The 18,706-nt window shown below is 45.5% G+C and overlaps 1 protein-coding gene across 2 annotated transcripts in view; it reads right to left on the bottom strand.

Moving 5' to 3' along the window:
- Window positions 1–18,706, bottom strand: part of SLC4A2 (solute carrier family 4 member 2) — a 1,480,655-nt gene that overhangs the window by 1,246,979 nt on the left and 214,970 nt on the right. Inside the window, exon 1 of one of the 2 annotated variants that reach the window (XM_086940912.1) lies at window positions 13,891–14,027. The exons of the other annotated variant lie outside the window; for it this stretch is intronic. The gene's annotated coding sequence lies outside the window, so the exon portion shown is untranslated. Of the gene's footprint in view, window positions 1–13,890; window positions 14,028–18,706 lie in introns of those variants that run through there. 2 annotated transcript variants of the gene reach the window in all.

Genomic DNA, 18,706 nt, shown 5'->3' with positions numbered 1-18,706 from the left:
AGATCAGGACACCGTTAAATTCTGTTAAGAAATGGTCCCACATTAGCAAGTCCTGCTTGACCCCTGCGCCCAGGCGGACAGAGTGGTGCTTGTGGGTGAGGCCTGTGGTTAGCTGGGCGATGCGCCTGGAAAAAACTCTTCCTGCAGGGATTACCCTAGCTGCAAAATTGAGCTTTCCAATCAACCTCTGTAAATCATGGAGAGTTGCTTTGTTGCGGCCGCATAGGCCCCGTACTTCCGCTCTGAAATCTATTACCTTGTCTTCAGGTACCCTGGACGTCCCTGTGACTGAGTCCAACTCTATGCCCAAAAATTTGATTTTTGTGGTGGGACCCACTGTCTGTTCAGCCGCGAGCAGGAACCCCAATTCCCCTGCAAGCTCCTCAAAGGCTGTCCGTGTGCTACTGCATTCGGTGACCCAGCGGGCCTGTAAACAGATAATCGGCCAGGTAGTGCAGCTTCCCCACTGCTGGGAGTCTGTTGTGCAGGGCCCATTCTACGAAGGTGCTGAACTGTTCGAAATATGCGTAGGATATTGCGCACACCATAGGCATGGCTTTGTCAATATACAGGCCCCCCTCCCACTGGAAACCCAACAGGTGGAAACTGGAGGGATGTACTGGCAGGAGTCGGAAATTAGATACAATGTCCGCCTTAGCCATGAGTGCCCTGTGTCCGGCTGCCCTCACTAGGTCAATTGCATCGTCCACCGTCGCATAACCCACTGAGCAATCTTCTGCACTTAGACAGTCGTTTACTGACGACCCATCATGGAAGAAGAGATGGTGGATTAATCTGAATTGTCCTGGCCCTCTATCCTGTCCAAGGACTTTTCTTTCTCACGTTTCTTGTTTACCAACCCTGGGTGTTCCAGTGCAGATTTCAGGTTGTTTGCCCCGTCTAGTGGCTGTGGACCTACAAATGGTAACCTGAAACCTTTCACTAATATTGCTGGGTCTGTTCTGTTAGGGTATTTGTTGGCCAGCCTGCGAAGTTGCTGAGTGTTAATTGGGAATGTGGCTAGCTGGCAGTTGTGGAGCCCTTGTGGCTCCCCCACCACGTCTGTGTTTGCGCTATTGTTTCTTCTTCTTATCCTTCTTGACCGCTTTGTGATCTTGCTTGCGTCAACATCCAGCCGCCCGGTGTCCACCCCCATAATTGGAACATGCATTTTGGAATTTGCATGATGAACCCCACGTGCATTCCCCGGCGTCATATTTCAAGCTGACTGCCATGGCCCCACAGGAGGCAGTTGGTTTCCCTGTGCTATGCTTAGACCTATGAAAGGACTTGCCAGTCCCTTTGTAGGAGGAACCCCGAAAGGACTGATCGCTTCTGCCTGCCCAAGACTTCACTTCCTTGGCTACCAACATTGTGTGTATAAACGCAGACACGTCCTCCTCATTCCATTCCATCTCTGGGTGCTTTTGCATTTTTATCCTGAAACCCTTATCGTATTCCAGCCAAGCGTCCCCGGGAAACTGCCTTTGCGCCCAATGAATATTAGCCTCATATAACCAAAGGTCTACTGCGCAGCGCGGGAGTTCTTTCACTATTATGCATGCTATTATTCTCAAAGCGTCCAGCCAATTATCAAAACTTCTTTCCATCCTATCCATGCGCCTCTCCCTTCTATCCTCATCCTTCTTATTGCAGGCCTTGAGATCCAACCCTTCTAATTGGATTTCTAGCAGAGAAAAAATGTCCACAAATTCTTTCCTCCATATTCTTTCCTTGACTGCCAAAGGGATGAGGATTGCTAAACCTGTGGCTCTTGTGGTCAATGGAGGTCGGACCTGGTGATGGTCTAGTATACGCCTCTGTGGCTGCCGCTTCTCCCGCTGGGTCGCTTGCTGCGCCATTGTAACCCCAAGCTGCCAATGGGGACCCCAGCTCCCCCGTGTGCCCTGCGCTACCTGCACCTGCAGCCTTTTCTGCAGCGCGCAGCCTGAGTCTAATAATTGCCATGGCAAACCTGATACTCCTTCTGAGCACTGCATCCCTGTATCCTCAGCCCCCTGTGCCCCAGCCCCTTGAGTAATAGGGGTGCCAATGACTTTAAACATTCTTGCACAATTGCAGTAATATGCTCACGACTTGCAGCTCCGCTGTGGGCCTCGTCGTTGTCACCTGCCGTCGCCGGGATGGCTTCAGGTGGCAGGTCTCTCTTCTGTGGCTTCTTTCGGGGGGCTTTCCTCTGGGGCTGTTTGGGCGCAGTCTTCCTACTTCTTTTTGGTGCTGATGAACCATTGTCTCCCGCTGCCTGGTCCCCTAACCCCTCGCCTCCTTCCTAGCCCAAATGTGTTTGTAGCCATCCATCTCCATGCGTTGCAGAAACTGCTTGGATCTTCTTCAGCAGCTCTGTGAGTTCCTCCGGCTGCCCTCCTTGTGCTGCCATTGCTCCTGGCTGTGTGCTGCTGCCCTCTTGGATGCACCAAAATACCTTCTTTGCCTATCCCTCTGCCCAGTACGTGCCCCACGTGCTGGGCGACCAAGACTGACAAAATTGTCAATGGCCCCTTTAATTCTCCCTCCTTGAGAGTCGTTGGGCGGGGCTTGGTGGGTGCGAAGGTACACCACATTGTCCACTGGGAGTGCTGGCTGGTGCTTAATGTGCGCCGACCGGGGACTCCCACGCTGCTTCAGCGCCTGGCGAAAAAGTGAGGATCTGAGCGTGTCTTGATTGCTGGCACCGAAGGCAATCTAGCCGTCAGACCACACTGCCGGGGCAAACGGGCGTGACTCAAATCAGGGGCTGTTGCTGCTGGGTATGTCCCTCCTCACAGTTGATCGCGGCTCTGGCCGCGGCGGGGACAGAAACAGCAGGCGTGACAACTCCGGGGCCAATGCCGCCGGGTAAGTCCACCCGGCACAGGTGATCGCGGCTCCAGCTGCGGTGGGTACAGAGAGAGCGGGCTCCGTGGCATAGATTAAAAACAAACCCGCACAGCTGCTGGCGGCTCCGGCCACGATCCATGCAGGAGCAGGTGCCCCTAGACCCGGCCATACAGTGCTGCGGTGCGGCAGGGAGGAAAAAAGAAAACAACCAGTGTAGCTGATCGCGGCTCCGGCCGCAGCGGTGACCAAAGAGCGGGTGCACCTTCGCTTAGGGCTCCAACCCTTGCTCGTCCCCTGGGTCCAGTCGGCAGCTGACTGTGGTGTTTCCCAAGAATAAATTAAAGAGGAAACAAAGCGTAGGTCTCAAGTCAGGTTTATTCGCCTCATCCATCAACAGCTTCAGGTCGTAACTGACCTGGAATCATGCATACATTCCTATTCTGAGAACATGGGCAACATTCCTATTCTAAGCAAAGGGGCTAGAACGAGGGAGGGGGCAAGGCAAGTAAGAAAGCACTACATAACACATCTCCCATCTTTACATAAACATAGTGAACAGAAAAATGAGGAGGCAAAGGAGATAAAAGAAACAGATGAGCAAAAGGAAATCAATGACCATAAGTTACACATAATCTTTCATGTACATTGGAGCACTGCGTAACCTTTGACTCCTCATGCGAGAACAGGATGGAGCGTTGTGACAAGTGCGAGAAGCATTGCTTACGCCAAACAAATTAGATGAGATCTCAGAGTCAGACAAAGAAAGGTTCTTAGACCTGACAACTACAACTCGACTCTTGTTCCAAATCCTCCCATCCTGTGTCTTTACAGCATTACCAAAAACTTTAGTGACAGGCCTAACATTGGTATACTTGGACCACGGCCGTCTCCCTACCGGTGCCTTTATTTTTATAAGGTCACCTACCTTTACATCATGAAATTTAACACGTTTAACTTTGTCAAAATATGCCTTCCTACAAGTTTGTTTCTCAATTTCTCTCTCCCTCCAAGCTCCCACATGATTATCCACAAATCCCTTCTTCATGTTCATCCAACCTGGACACCACATTGTGTTCGGAACTCTCCCTCTAAATAGCTCAAAGGGAGATTTTCCAGTGGTCGAGTGAGGGGAGTAACGATAAGCGTCTATTCTTTCTCTTAATGCATCCTTCCAATTCAAGCCACTAGCTCTTGCGAGCTGAATGCACTCTTTTAATGTGCGATTGACTCTCTCAACCGCACCATTTGTTTCAGGGTGATATAGCGATGTTCTCTTGTGTACTATTCCACATTTTTTAAGATAGTCTTCAAAGACACTAGAACAGAACTGAGGACCGTTATCTGACAGTAAACTATTAGGGAAACTCTCTCTCAAGAATATGTCCGATAAAAACTTTATGACAGAACTAGAAGTAATTTCACAGACAGCACGAACCTCAATCCATCGTGAATACAAATCAACTAGGACTATCAGATATGGAGTGTCAGAAACACCCGTAAGAGGCCCCAAGATGTCGATTGCCAATTCATCCCAGGGATGATCAGGTAACTCTCTACACACCATGGGCATTTGCCTGACTTTTAAGATCTTATCACTTGCACAGCATTCAACACACTCCCTCACCAAACGTTCTATCTCTAAGTCCATTCCTGGCCACCAAAACTGAGTACGAACCATCTCTTTGGTTTTTACTATTCCCAAATGACCAGAGTGTGCATGAGAGAGCAATTTTTTTCTCAAAGTGAAAGGAGGTATAAGTCTCGACCCACGAGTTAGCATGTCATCCGAAATTGAGAGTTCATGAGAAACAAGAGACCATGGTTTGTCCAAACGCTTGTTATCTTTTAATAAGGACATTACTTTAATTAACTCCTCATCCTTCAACAATTCCTCTTTCCACTCTTCTTTGCTTACAACACCCTCTGTGACCTCACAAACATTCAAGTATTCATCTACATCAACATAGTGATCTTCGTACCCCTTATCATCACTTTTAACCAATCTAGAAAAACAATCAGCAGCCTTGTTAGACACACCGGGTAAATACTGGACCTCAAAGTCAAATTCTTGTAAAGATATGATCCATCTTCTTATCCTTGAAGAGATGGAATCTAGTCCTTTTTTACAAAATACTTCTTTCAAAGGCTTATGGTCGGATTTAACAATAAATTTAGTCCCCCAAACTAGATTCTTGAACTTTTTAAGCGCCCAATATATCGCTAAAGACTCTTTTTCGATTACAGAGTAGTTTAACTCCGGACCACGAAGGCACCTGGATGCACATGCAATTAAAGACTCATGTCCTTGTTTATTTTGTACCAAAACCGCCCCTAATCCCTTTTCACTTGCATCAGTGAAAATGATAGTAGGTAAACCAGGAACAAATGCCTGCAAGGATGGAGCTTTCTTTAATTCCTCTTTTATTCCCTCAAATTCCTTCTTGCACTCATCAGACCAAACAAAAATGACACTTTTCCCAGTGAGTCTCCTCATGTTCTTTGTCTTGTCTGCAAAATGTACTATAAACTTCCCGTAAAATTCCACCATCCCTAAAAAGGACAATAACTCTTCTCTATTGATGGGTTCTGCAACATTACTGATGGAAGTAACCAAATCCGATTTCGGAAAAACACCTTCACTCTTGATACAGTGCCCTAGATAATTTACTTCTTCTAAGCCAAATTTACACTTCTCTTTCTTAAGAGTCAAACCAGAATCAGCCAGTCTTCTTAACACTTCACACACACGCTCGTTGTGTTCTTGCAAATCTGACCCATACACTAGAAGATCATCCTGGTAACATTTTACCCCAAGAAGGCCTTTAAGTAAGTGTGTCATAATCCGCTGAAAAACCGAGGCAGCTGATATCAATCCAAAGGGCATCCTTTTGAACTTAAAGGTCCCCATCGGTGTTACAAAAGCAGTTAAGTCCTGACAAGAAGTTTCTAGTTCTACCTGGTGATAGGCAGATGCCAGATCCAGGGTAGTGAAGTATTTCGCACCCTCTAATGTGCCTACCATTTCATCTATGTTGGGTAACGGAAATCTGTCCACCACCACCTCTTTGTTTAATGCTCTTAGGTCAATGCACAGACGAATCTCACCAGTAGGCTTCTTCGCAACCACAATTGGAGACAACCATTCCGTGGCTTCTACAGGCTCTATAATGTTATTTGAAACTAACTTTTCTAACTCTTCTTGTACCTTTACCTGTTCTGCTAGCGGAATCCTTCTAACCTTTGCTACTACAGGGATAGCATTTTTCTTAAGCCTTATACAATGCTTATAGCCAGTTAAACATCCCAACTTGTCTTCAAAGACAGATGGAAATCTTCCAGAAAACATATCAGCAAGATTTTCCACCTCCTGAATTCTCACCTGCGGTGTGGCGTTAGGATCAAGTGTGACTCCAAGATCACGTTGGTCACGCCAACTGATTAGTGCATCCCCAAAATTAGTAACATAGATTTTTCCAGGGATGATTCTACATCCTAATTCCATAGTGGCAGTAAAGTAACCTAAAATCTTAATGGGTTTACTACCATACCCTAGCGGTAAGATGTCACTTTTGAACAATTTAACATTTTTCCCAAAGGTTTTGTGAAGAAGCTCCTCATCAATCATAGTGATCTGTGAACAAGAATCAAATTTAAATTCAATCATGGCATCATCGACTTTAACTAAATGTGTGGGATGTTCTAATACTCCATCACTAACTTGAAACGTAACCGTTTTCACCTGTGGTTGTGCCCATTTCTTGTACGTATTATCCCTTTTATTACCTTTTGTCCTACAACATTTTGAAAAATGACCTCTTCTCCCACATTCATTGCAAATAACTTTTAAAGCAGGACAATTTGGTGAGTTAGCTAAATGTCCGGGATTGGCACACCTGAAACAAGAAAATTTGTTAGACATATTGAAATTAGAATTATATCTATTCGTCATATTGTCATTCTTCCCACAGTCTTCTTTTCCCTCTTTCTGAACCTGACAAACTACTTCTTCTACTTTGGATTCCATTTTCTTCTCAGGTTCTACTGTTTTCTCTTTTTCTCCTTTCAGTTCATCTACGCATTTTGTCATGTGTTCGACTTGTTTTGCGATGACAAGTACTTCCTCTAAGGGTGGTTCATCCTTCAGCCATAACTCCTTACGAATGCTGTCATGTGCACATTTTAGGACGAACTGATCTCTTATCCTTTCTTCTAATGTCTGTCCAAACTTACATGACGATGCCAATTTTCTTAGAGCGGACACGTAGTCTTCTACAGACTCATCTCTCTTCTGACCCCTCAAGCCAAAATGGTACCTCTCCATTATTGTGCTCAATCTTGGAAGATAGTGACGATCTAATTGCTCTATTGCTATTTCATACTCGTTTAGGTTTCTCTGTTCCGCTGCTGTGAGCTCAGGTAAGTGTTCCAGTACATCCTGTCCTTCTCCACCTAGACAGTGTAATAGTAAAGAGTGCTTCCTTTCTGCACTAAGGTTAGTACCACACACCCTCGCATAATTTGCAAAAATCTTCTTCCATTTCTGCCATTTCACACTAGGTTCCCCTGGACTTATCAAAAAAAATGCTGGTTGTGTGACATTCTGCATATTTAACTTTTTCCCTTTTTATTTTATGTATAGCAAATAGTCTTTCTTCTCTTTTTTTTTTATTGTGCCCTTAATATATAATTTTTCCTTTTATTTAAATGTCATTAATAAAGATTTGTTTGTTTTAAAATAAATTGTGCTTCTTTTGTCTTTTTTTTTTTTTAGTAGAATCGGCTTTGTGAGATCATACTCCTTTTTTTTTAGACAGATTCTGATTTCCCTCAGAAGCGTTCCTTTACATTGTTCTCAGAGACAATCTAGGTTCTTCTCTCAATATCCGTGTTTTTTTTTTTTAAACGAACGTTCCTTCACCCTGCGTTCTTTTACTGTGAGCACATAAAGTTCAACCATCGGAATTCTATTCCTTTATACGCGCGTTACACAATGCGTGTAATGAGGCTTGGAACGCACGGTGACTTCATTCACACGCTGCGTGCCTCGTCAGTGAACCGCATGACGTCTTCTATCTTTACGCGCTGAATTCTCTTGCGCAATCAGAAACGAGCAGCGCGAGCGCCTTTAACGGCTCTCAAAACAAACAATGCGCGTTGCTTGTATTTCTTCTTTTACGTCCCCTTGTTATTTTTTTTTTAACCTCCCTCCGTACTCCTCACCAGATTAAGGAGTTTTCTTCCTTCGTTTCGCCGACTCAGCCGCTGGAAAGACTTCGCTTTCTTCGAGTGGAATACAGCCGCTGGGGAGGTACTTCAAGTAGGACAGCTGGGTGTTGAGGCGATGTGAGGTAGGATCGTCGCCAATAATAATGTGGTGTTTCCCAAGAATAAATTAAAGAGGAAACAAAGCGTAGGTCTCAAGTCAGGTTTATTCGCCTCATCCATCAACAGCTTCAGGTCGTAACTGACCTGGAATCATGCATACATTCCTATTCTGAGAACATGGGCAACATTCCTATTCTAAGCAAAGGGGCTAGAACGAGGGAGGGGGCAAGGCAAGTAAGAAAGCACTACATAACACTGACCTTGATGCTTCCTCTGGCAGCGCTTCACCTTGCCTCAAACTGAGTCGTAGAAACCGTCTAAAAAACAAGTGCGCCACTCCCCCACTCCACGAAGGTAGGCGCTACCTGGGGGAGCGGTGGCTTATATCCTTCCTACACCTTTCCCGCCATGCGGGTGCTGTACCCCCATTGGAGGGTTTGTATCTCGCCAGGCCCCCCCTTTGGACGGGGGCCTGGTGCCACTGTGGCGCTCGTGTGTTGGGGGAAGTTGACACTTGGCGCTGCTTCTGGGTGATTTTGGGTGCCAAGAACCAGTTCTCCCCCACAGGGCTCAGCACAGGTTATTGCGCCGGCACCTGAGCCTCTCCCCCTTTTGGGAGGGGGGGGCGGCCTCTGCTATAACTGTTGTTTCTTTCAGATCTCTCCTAACTGTTGTTTCTTTCTGATTCCTCCTGTTGTTTCTTTCAGATTCCTCCTAACTGGTATTTATTTCAGATTCCTCCTGTTGTTTCTTTCAGATTCCTCCTAACTGTTGTTTCTTTCAGACCCCCCACTGTTGCTCCTTCTTTCATATTCTATGAATCCCGCCCAGCCGCTCCCCTCGCCCACTTGCTGCCTCCCACGTTCCCTGCCTCCCTCCCAGGTAACCTATTTAATGGAGGGTCACAAATTAACAACACCTGCAGGTGTTAGAGAGCTTTACAATAGGCTGCAGAAGATGAAAAATGAAACCATTTCAAAAATACAAAAGATAGATATGGATGATTCTGTGACTGCAGCATAAGGAACAACATTTCAGCAGTTCTGGAAAATAGAGCACCTCTGTGAACACCCTATACCCTTCCCTCCTGTTCAAACCCCAAAGAATGCCGTTTAATTATCTCCATTCCTCACTCCTGCTAGCCCTGTACCTCTAAGAATGAATATTATCTCCATTCCTCACTCCTGCTACAGCCCTGCATCTCTAAGAATGAATTTCCTCAGAGGCAGCCCAACTAAAAACAGAGGCCATGCGTAGGGTGACCAGGCGTCCCGATTTGCCCAGACAGTCCCAGTTTTTCGCCAGCTGTCCCGGCAGATTTCAGGAAATTAAGCTCATGTCCCGGTTTTTAAAGAGGGTCGACTGAAAATGGTATGAAGTTTCTTTTTATGTTCGGCAAAGCAGGGGTACTTAGCTGCTGTTATATGAAAGCGATTTAATTAACAGGCATGCTACTGGCTTTAAAATCGGCATTGTATGTATGTTCTTACTGCCTTTTCTGTAATTCTCTGCTAAGGAACAGTCTCATTCTGTGCGCTGGGTTCAAATAAAATTGTAGTCCTTCTTCTATTTTTAGGTCTTGCCTAGCGACGCAGTGCATGCGCTGCTCGCCTTGGCAAGATCTATTGTTGTGGCTTTTTCAGCAGAAGGGGGACAGGAGATGTGCACGCGTAGGGACAGGAGATGTGCATGCGCACTGCGTCTCTTCTCTGGCGATCTCAACTGCTGCTTGTTACAGCAGACAAGGCCGCAGAACACAAGCTGCTGGTCTCTGTTTTCCAAGTGGGTGCCCAATATTTGTCTGTTTGTTCACATCAATGACTTGTGGGAGTTATGTTTGCAGATTCCCAAATTGTCTATTTTTCTCAGAATATAATTTTTTTATCCTGAGCGCAACATGCGAAAACATCAAAGCACGGTTTTGTCTTCATCGCTTTCAGTGGCTGATTTGAACAGCCTACTAGTCAGTTTGTGCAGTTCTATCGCCCTCTATTGGTGAGCGTTTTCTGTCCAACTGCTCCCAAAAGTGACACGTACACCAAGCGACCCAACCTTTATATTTTTTCCAAGCTAGCAGACCAAGAGCAAAAATTAAGGATTTCAAGCAGAGAAACAATGGATCGGACTTGAAAAGTGTTTTTATCGTAACTAGACTGTGTGTCAGTATTTGTGTGTATAAATACATATTGCGCAAACACACAGCAGAAAAGTATGCGACTATTAATTCCCTTGAATTACTGTGCTGCGAAGGAATTGGGCTTTTTAAGAACAACTTCATTAGTTTTAGCATTGGTGCGAAGATGGTTCAGTCACAATCCAGTGTTTAACATATCATTTAAATGAGTGAATATAGCTCTCTGTTTAATTCCAATGGGGTTTAAGGGTGTGTGAGGACGCGCAGTCCTTGGAGGCCCAGTTAGAACACTTGCCCCCATATTTTTCTCCATCTTCCCTTCCATGTTTGCAGCCCGTCGCCGAGGACTACTCTTCCTTTAAATCCCTCGGCTTTCCAGATCATGTGACGGAGTCACACGACTTCCAGCTCTTCAAGACGGAAGATGCCGGAATCGGAGGTCCTTCATTAGGACCCACCGAGACAGCCAGGAAGGAGGAGATGCTGGTATAAACCTTTGTCGTGAGGCCCTGGAAGGAATCTGAATATCTTCAGGACATCGAGGACGACACAGGACGCGGAGAAGAATGCCCGAATCCGGGCGCAACCGAGGGAGAACAAACGGGCAGCCAGACCCTACCTGGCAACGCGGAGACTCCCACCACGGCCCCGGAGGGTCGTGGCTATACAAGGTACGGGTCGCCTTGGTTTTAACTGGTGGCGCGTAACTGAGAACCCGAAGGGAGGGGGTGTAGAGGAAGGAAAACCTTAACACCGTAACTGGGCTCCCTTTCAAAAGACCCCACGTGCATGAGAAGACACTGGTGACGGTAGTGGTGAGAAGCCTCCCTGCACCCCTTGCTTCCTGCGACGTTCCGTAGAAGGCAAAATACCTTCCTTACGGTTTTCCCTTTCTTTTCTTTTTCCCCCACGTTCCTGTCTGTTAACGAGTTGCTGAGAGTCAAGCCACCCCTTTTACTGAATTACAGCTGACATCCTGAACCCACCAGTAAAGAAAAACCAAGGACAGGACTACAGCTCCCAGAATTCTTTGTGTTGCCTGAACTGTTAAATAAACCCAACTAACTTACCCTACCCAATTGTCCTGGTCTGCTTCTCACTAAACCTGGCTGTTCCCTAATTCGGGGACTATCGGTATGTCATGTCACAGCTACAGAGGGACCCCACTTCAGATATGACACCGTCAAGCATGTACAGCTTTTTAGCCAATGGGTCTTTGCGTTCTTGAACCTGTAGTTTTGCTTTTACTATTACACGTATGGGATCAGCAGACAAAGAGGCACTGGGAAGAAAGACGTCACAAATGGCATGGGGCCACCTGACTGCTGTCCATGTAATACAGTATATGATATGCTGCTTATTTGTCTAGTGCGTTATGCCGCTATTAGAGACCATAGTCACCTCAATGCTCTCTCTCAAGTGACTCCAGTGCTTGATGTGTACGATTCCTGAGTCTCTCAGATTTCACATGCACCTTTTCATACTAAAGTACATATTTTCCACAAGCTCTGATGGGAGCCAGCAGGAAACAGAAGGGAGTCTTTTGAGGGTATGGTAATGGATGACCAGGGCCTCCAGTGAGTCTTTTCCCCATGAGTGGGGTGTGTCCACATGGGAAATCCAGAGATGTCACTTCCTGTGCAGATGGATGAAGGAAATTCTAGTGATGTCACTTCCTGTGCAGATGGATTATGGCAAATGAGTTGTCCTGCTTGGCTTCTTTGTTTAAAAACAGTTTTGGTGGAAAACAAGTGATGTCACTTCATGTGCAGATGGGTGATGGGAAATCCACTCCAGTATGGCAAGTTAGGTACCCAGGACATTAATTTGGGGGGAGCATGCATGTCTTAAAATTGGATTGTGACATAATACCTCTCACATGAGGTTCCTGCAATGGTGTTGTCCTCTCCTTTGTTTGGTTAAACATTTGCAGAGTCCAATGATGAACAGATAACTAAATGTGAGACCAAGGGTTATTAAGGCTACAGCATTGCACATTGTTTGAAATAAATTGGCCTGACTGCCTTTCTGGGTCTCTGCCACTTGCATCCTTTACATGGGTGGTTTTTGTGTCTCCAACAAGCACAATAACTGCCAGAATCAGTCTAGCAAATGAAGAAATAATAGATTCCCCCAAATGTCTTCAAGAACTCATCTACCAAGCAGTAAAAGAAAGATTGATAGCTGGGATCAAGAAGACTATTACACCTTTTTCAAACTAGCTACCTTTCCATCTAAAAGCCTGCAAGTTCAATGCATATAATACATTTGCCTTGTGTTTCGAGGTACATATTGTCCTGACCTTTCTTCCACATCTCCAAACCATTCCACAATAGAAAGTCATGCACTTTTACTGCTACTACAAAGACTGTCTGGCTAGGACTCCTTTCCCTTGATTGGCATCGAATTTCACCCCCCACATCTCAACTCTACTCTTTATTTTTGAATTGTCCGTAAACTTTGGAAAGCCAACCCTGACTTTGTCATAGAGGATTTTCTTCTTTGTGCAAGTGACGGACAGACAGTTGGAAATTACTTTTTCACCTCTTAAGAGCGTGCTGGCTCTTGGTCATGCCTTGTCCCATTTATCATCCCATTTCAAATGTTCCAGAGAGCCTGTTCTGGTTATCCTCACTCTTCCCATAGAACATCACCCTACTTATTTCCCTCATATCTGCACTCAGGACCACTTCCTACTCCCTGCTTATCATTTAGAGCTGTCAGCCTCATCGAGGTCCCACATTTATTAGGTCGAGTCTGGGCAACGCATGCACTGCTCTGCGAGGCATGCTGTTTTCCGCCCACTCTCCACCCATATTTTTCACTGGCTTGTGTCATTATCCACTGTAAACTGTGGCTGTTCATTTGCCAACAGGCTTAGGTGTCCCTCCTTAGTATCCCCTGGTCTCATTTTGTAACCTCCCATGCTACACCCCCTCTTAAGTGTGTTGTTACTCGGTAGGCTTTAATTACAACCTCCGAGCACTATTTTCTCAAATAGCTTTGTCCTAACTGCTGTTGCAGGCAGGACAATGCTTTAAAAAAAAATAGAGCACGGGCGCCGAAAGCATTTGCAATACAATAGGTCTTGCATTTGCAATAGTTTAAACTATTGCCATTGTGAATGGCAATGCATTTTATTTATGTTTTAAAAACAACAGATAAATAAAAGAAATTGTCATTTACAATGCCAATAGCTCAAACTCTCATAAATGCGAGACCTATTGCATTGCAAATGCTTGTTGGGATATGTCCCGGTTTTTGGCTTTAAAATTCTGGTAACCTTAGCCACGCGACAGCCCTCGTGTTTGCAGCGCCACAATGTCCCCGCCCCCCAACGCTGCATCGCCCCGCCCCCGTAACCTTTCCCTAACTCCAGCAACACATTCGGATAGCAGCAGCAGATGCTCATGTGACTGCAGCATTAGCAGCGGTAAATACACTACATTATCCTTCCTTCATAAAGCGAGAATACAATATCATAAATATATACAATAAAGGCCTTTAAACAAAGATTCCTTCCACTAGCAGTCCTACCAGATAACTCAGATCCCTCCCTGTGCACCCTCCAGCCCCCAGGCAGAACACAGTACCTCTGGGATCACTGCCTCACCACGGACGAATCCGAAGGAGGCTCCAACTTCAGAAGACGGATTCTCGACTGCTACTAAGATTACACGCCGGCGAGCAGAGTGTACGCCATCACTATTACCCACTCACGAGATGGCCCAATGAACTTTGGAGGAAAGGAAGAGTGTCAGTTTACACCACGGACAGGCAGACCTGCAAGGGTTGCAAAGACAACAAATACAGGAAGTGGCTCTGTCCTTCAGCCCTTTCCTCCCTGACGGGCACTTTAAGAGGTCAACGGATCGCATGTACCAGAACTGGGGCCACCAACATTATTAAAGACACAGAAGAATTTTAAAAACCACCGTATAAGGGAAGCAAATATATCGATACACTCGACACAAGCTGTGTCCGGACTTGGCACCGACTACGGTCTTCTCCGATTTGATTGGCTCACCGGAAACGGTGCAAGTCTACCTCAGACACGACTAAAAGATACTGCGGACTCAGTCCCCGAGGCAGACCTGATTTTAGACTTTTGATGCCACATAGTGCGCATGCGCACTCGCCGTATGCTTCCACAAGATTGCAATGATGTTTAAAACCGCATGGTAGCATCATCTTCATCTGTGAAAATGTTCCATCCAGGCCGGGGTGGTTTTTCGATCCTCTAAACTCAAAGGGGTCGGCACTGTTTAAAAGTGATTGAGCACGCTTGTGGGAGAGAACCAACACATTTCTCGCCTTACTAGAGCGAAGCATTCTGCTAGGGGAATACCACTTGAAGTTATTCTTTAGGCAGTCAGGACCAGTCCCGTGCAGGGCCTTTAATGCTATGCATAGGACTTTCAAAATGGCACATTTTCTATCAGAAGCCAATGAAGTTCATTAAGAGCCTGGGTAGCAGAAACACATTTTGGGAGATTCAGCAACATCTCGGCAGCCGAGTTTTGCTGAATCTGCAATCTGCTGCTCAAGAGCCCTTTTATAGTTTCAGATACAGACCATTGCAGTAGTCACAATGTGATAGGACCAATGCAATGACTACCGTCTTCAGTAGCTCCAATGGGATTAGATGGGATTTTTTTAAAATAATTTTAAAAGCCAAATATGAGGAGGAAATAACTGATGAGACCTGATTTTTATAGGTCAATATATTATCTAAGATGACTCCCAAATTTGTAACTTCTATCTTAGAAGCTGGCAAGATCATTTCTTAACAAGGTAGGGTGTTTTCAGTGGACTGACAACTTTTTTTGTGCGTTGACTCTGCTAGGATCAAATAACCTGGAAAATACACAGGAGGAAGTCAAACACATTATAACACCACCATATTCTTCAAAAGTAACTACCAAGTTCCAGGCATCTATTTAAACATGTTATTTATTTGAATTACTTCGAAGCTCATTACACCTTTAGGTGGAAAACATAAGGTGATTTAAAAAAAGTAAAACAGAAACCTAAAATGTTCTTTTTTCATTTCCGTTTGTAACTCTATTCAGTTCGTGTTTCTGTGTACTGTTCATGGAATGAGCAGGGCACGTAAGAATGATAAGAAAAACACAACACAAAAACACGCGTCATGAACCATGTAACCTTTTAATGTATCACAAATAGTTACATTTGGCTTTATTTGTCGCTCCTAGTATCAAAATTTGAAATATACATGTTTGGAATATAAATGAGAAGGGTTTAAGATTGAATAGCTTCTTGATGTAATCTCTGTATTCTTTAATTTATGCTTAATTGCATATGATATATGTGTATTTGCTCATTATTTCATGCTATGAAATTATTATATTTTTATAAACTCATTCTTTAAATGGAGACTCATGTACTGCCTAAACATCACTGCTAAACACTGACAATTAGCTATACATGGCTATGAAGTTTACGTATGATTTTTAGATAAGAATATATGCATAGGGCTCCATTAGGATGTCGGGCAGATTTCCTCCGCTAGGGTAGCGGTGGCCACCGCCACCCTGGCGGAGGCAATCCGCCCGACATCCTTCCCTGCATTCCCCCCATATTACGATGGCGGAGGGGACCGCAGCGGTGGGAAACACCGCCTGCCTGTTTTCCGCCCCGGTCGCCTTGCGGCTGGGGCGGAAATGGATAACATGGTGGCAGTGTCTATCAGACACCGCCAGCCATATTAGAATAGGCATTTTTCAATATCTGTCCGTGGCGGATGCCGCCACGGAAAGGCATGCGGTGTTCACTCTGGGGGGCCCCTGTGGGCCCCCAGAGTGACGGCCAAAGGGGGGTGGCACACGGGGGGTACCTGTGGTACCCCCCTGTATTTGCATAATCGCAGCGGCAGGCACCGCGCGGTGCCTGCCACTTCAATTATGCAGATGCGTGCATTTGTTGTTAACATTGTGGCGGGCGGTGCAGTGAGCACCGCCCGCCACAATGTTAATTTGAGGAATGCGCCCGCCACTGTGGCGGGCGCATCCTAATGCCAATGTCGGGACCCCCGCCCTTTAGGCGGGCGGTCCCGATTTACGATGGAATGACGGGCGGGCAAAGTCCGCCCGTCATCCTAATGGAGCCCATAGTGTCCATGTTAAATTTCCTATCTAATACATATATCAAATATAAATTAGGAATATTACACTTAATTGTTAAATGGGTCCATTTCAAATACAGTGAGGGGTATGATCAGGGCTACTGGAATTATCTGGATAGGGAGAACCAAATTATGCAGTATGGTTGAATAAATCATGCAGCAAGAAAAGATGAATTATGCAGCAATCTTGTGATAGCATTACTTCATTAATTTGTCATTTTTAGACCTTAACACTCACTGGTCAAATATTTTACCATATTAGTATCAGTTTAGCACCCAATTACAGTATTAAGCACCATATAGGCTATGAGGCAAAAACCTTTCTGACAAAACAGCACAATTCCAGTCGACCTGAGTATGATAGTATTCAATCAACAAAAAAGGGGACTATGGGGCTTTTTTTATAGAGATCCAACATAAGTGCCCAGTCATATACTGCTATCTAAAGGTATGTAGTTCCTCTTGTTGTGGTGCCTAGGAGGAGAAGTAAGCCAAGCCACCCTTGTTTGTAGTTACAGCTAGGTGTCATGCTTCATCATATGGATCTGCTCCTTGTTGGGTCGGCGCTGCAATACCCAATAGGCACCCTTAAAGGGGCTCTTTAGTGGAGATCTTTTGTTCCACGCCATATGATGCAGTGGGGGTGTGTGGTGCGTAATGTGTAGATATTGTGCAGGGGTGATTTAAAAGAAGTAGGATAGTCCAAATAAGACGTTTATTCTGGCTGGCTATCCACCTCATTAAAATAAACAGAGTGGCAGCCTATCTAACTCTAAGGTTCAGTTTAGGCTATGCTCATCTCTACAGGTCAACATGTTTCATGCCAATCGGTCAGATTGATCAGTGGCAATTCTTCAGGACCTACTCAGTGAATCTATCTATACATCGTGGTAAGTACTACCTACCACGTGTTCACACTACGAGCCAAGTTTTCTGTTGTGTCTTCCAGTGACCTCTCTACAGTAAAGGTGTCAACTCAGTCGGTGTCCGGAGGAGTATAAGGACACCTGGAGCATGGTGTCTCTTCTGTCGTAAGAAAGGAGCCGAATCACCTACCCCTTCTTTGCTGGCACTGATTGTGTTGTTACTCCTAGTTACATAATGGCGGAATGTGAATATTCGTAAGTTCCCCACCTCGCTTTCTAGGATTACATCCACACTGGACCCACAAGCTCTGTACAGAGATAGACTACAGTACAGTGCTGCACAGTCCACAGCAGATCTTCCATGTGAGCGCATACACCCACCCTCCAAGTTACATAGAATTTCAACAACTTGCTCATCTACACAGAGGTTCTGTTTAGCACTGTTAGCAAAGACATTTTCCCTGCATGGGGTACAGGCGTGTTTCTCAGCCCCGAGTGCCCAACTAAGTGTATTAGGTATTCTTTATTTAGATCTTTGGGCTTGGGCCCCTAATCTAAAAATTGTGCATTGGTTTAGGCTTGTCCCTGACATGAGCAGGTCCCGGACTTGTCCAGTCACTTGGAGGACTCCTCCAAGCACACCATCATTTACTGATAGTGGAATATTGTGCCTGGTATGGGTCAAGTATATACAGCAGTGGTGGTAGTCTACCTTGTTTTGGGTATGCTTAGTGTTACCAAACCTCTTCATCTGAGTCACTGGAACACAGACCTGCTGAGCCACTTGTGTAAAGTTCCACTTCAAGGCGCTAACCCAGTCCCTTGCATTAACATCTTAAGAGTGTGTTTTGCAATTTGATGTGTGCAGCCTGCATGGTATATGTATGGTTCAGTGAGTGAAAGTAATGGAGGCAAGAGTGATCAATGTTGGATACCTGTGGTCCAGCTTTGCACAAGATGGAGGTGGAGTTGTGTTGTCAGACAGTGGACATGTGTTGCTCACATCCCTTGAGTTGGAGACAGGAGACCCACACACTGAAGCAAGGGGAGTGGAGATAGTGCTTCTTAGAAATTCAACGAGGCCTTTGGATTAGCAAGGAGCTGTGATTAAGTATTTGTCACAAGGTCAGAGGGGAAGCCGCAGGTCAATGGGGTGACTGGTGGGAAGCCTGTGAAATCACAACCCCTATGCTTTCTTCTCACCAGGAGGACTCGTGGCAGACATCACAAATGGACTTATCTGATTTCGATGTAGGTCCCTTTAACTGGGACACGCTAAGGGAAGGCCCCGCCCCCTCTGATGACGTCGTTGAATGGCGCCCAATAAGGAGCCTCGGAAAGCGGAACGAGATGTGCATGGAAACCGGAGAGAGGCTCGAGTGGAAGGAGACCAAAGGA

The sequence above is a fragment of the Lissotriton vulgaris genome, chromosome 10 (assembly GCF_964263255.1).
Source record: "Lissotriton vulgaris chromosome 10, aLisVul1.2, whole genome shotgun sequence".
NCBI classification, from domain to species: domain Eukaryota; kingdom Metazoa; phylum Chordata; class Amphibia; order Caudata; family Salamandridae; genus Lissotriton; species Lissotriton vulgaris.
The sequence above is the reverse complement of the archived record's forward strand: the minus strand, read 5'-3'. Positions and strand labels throughout refer to the sequence as shown.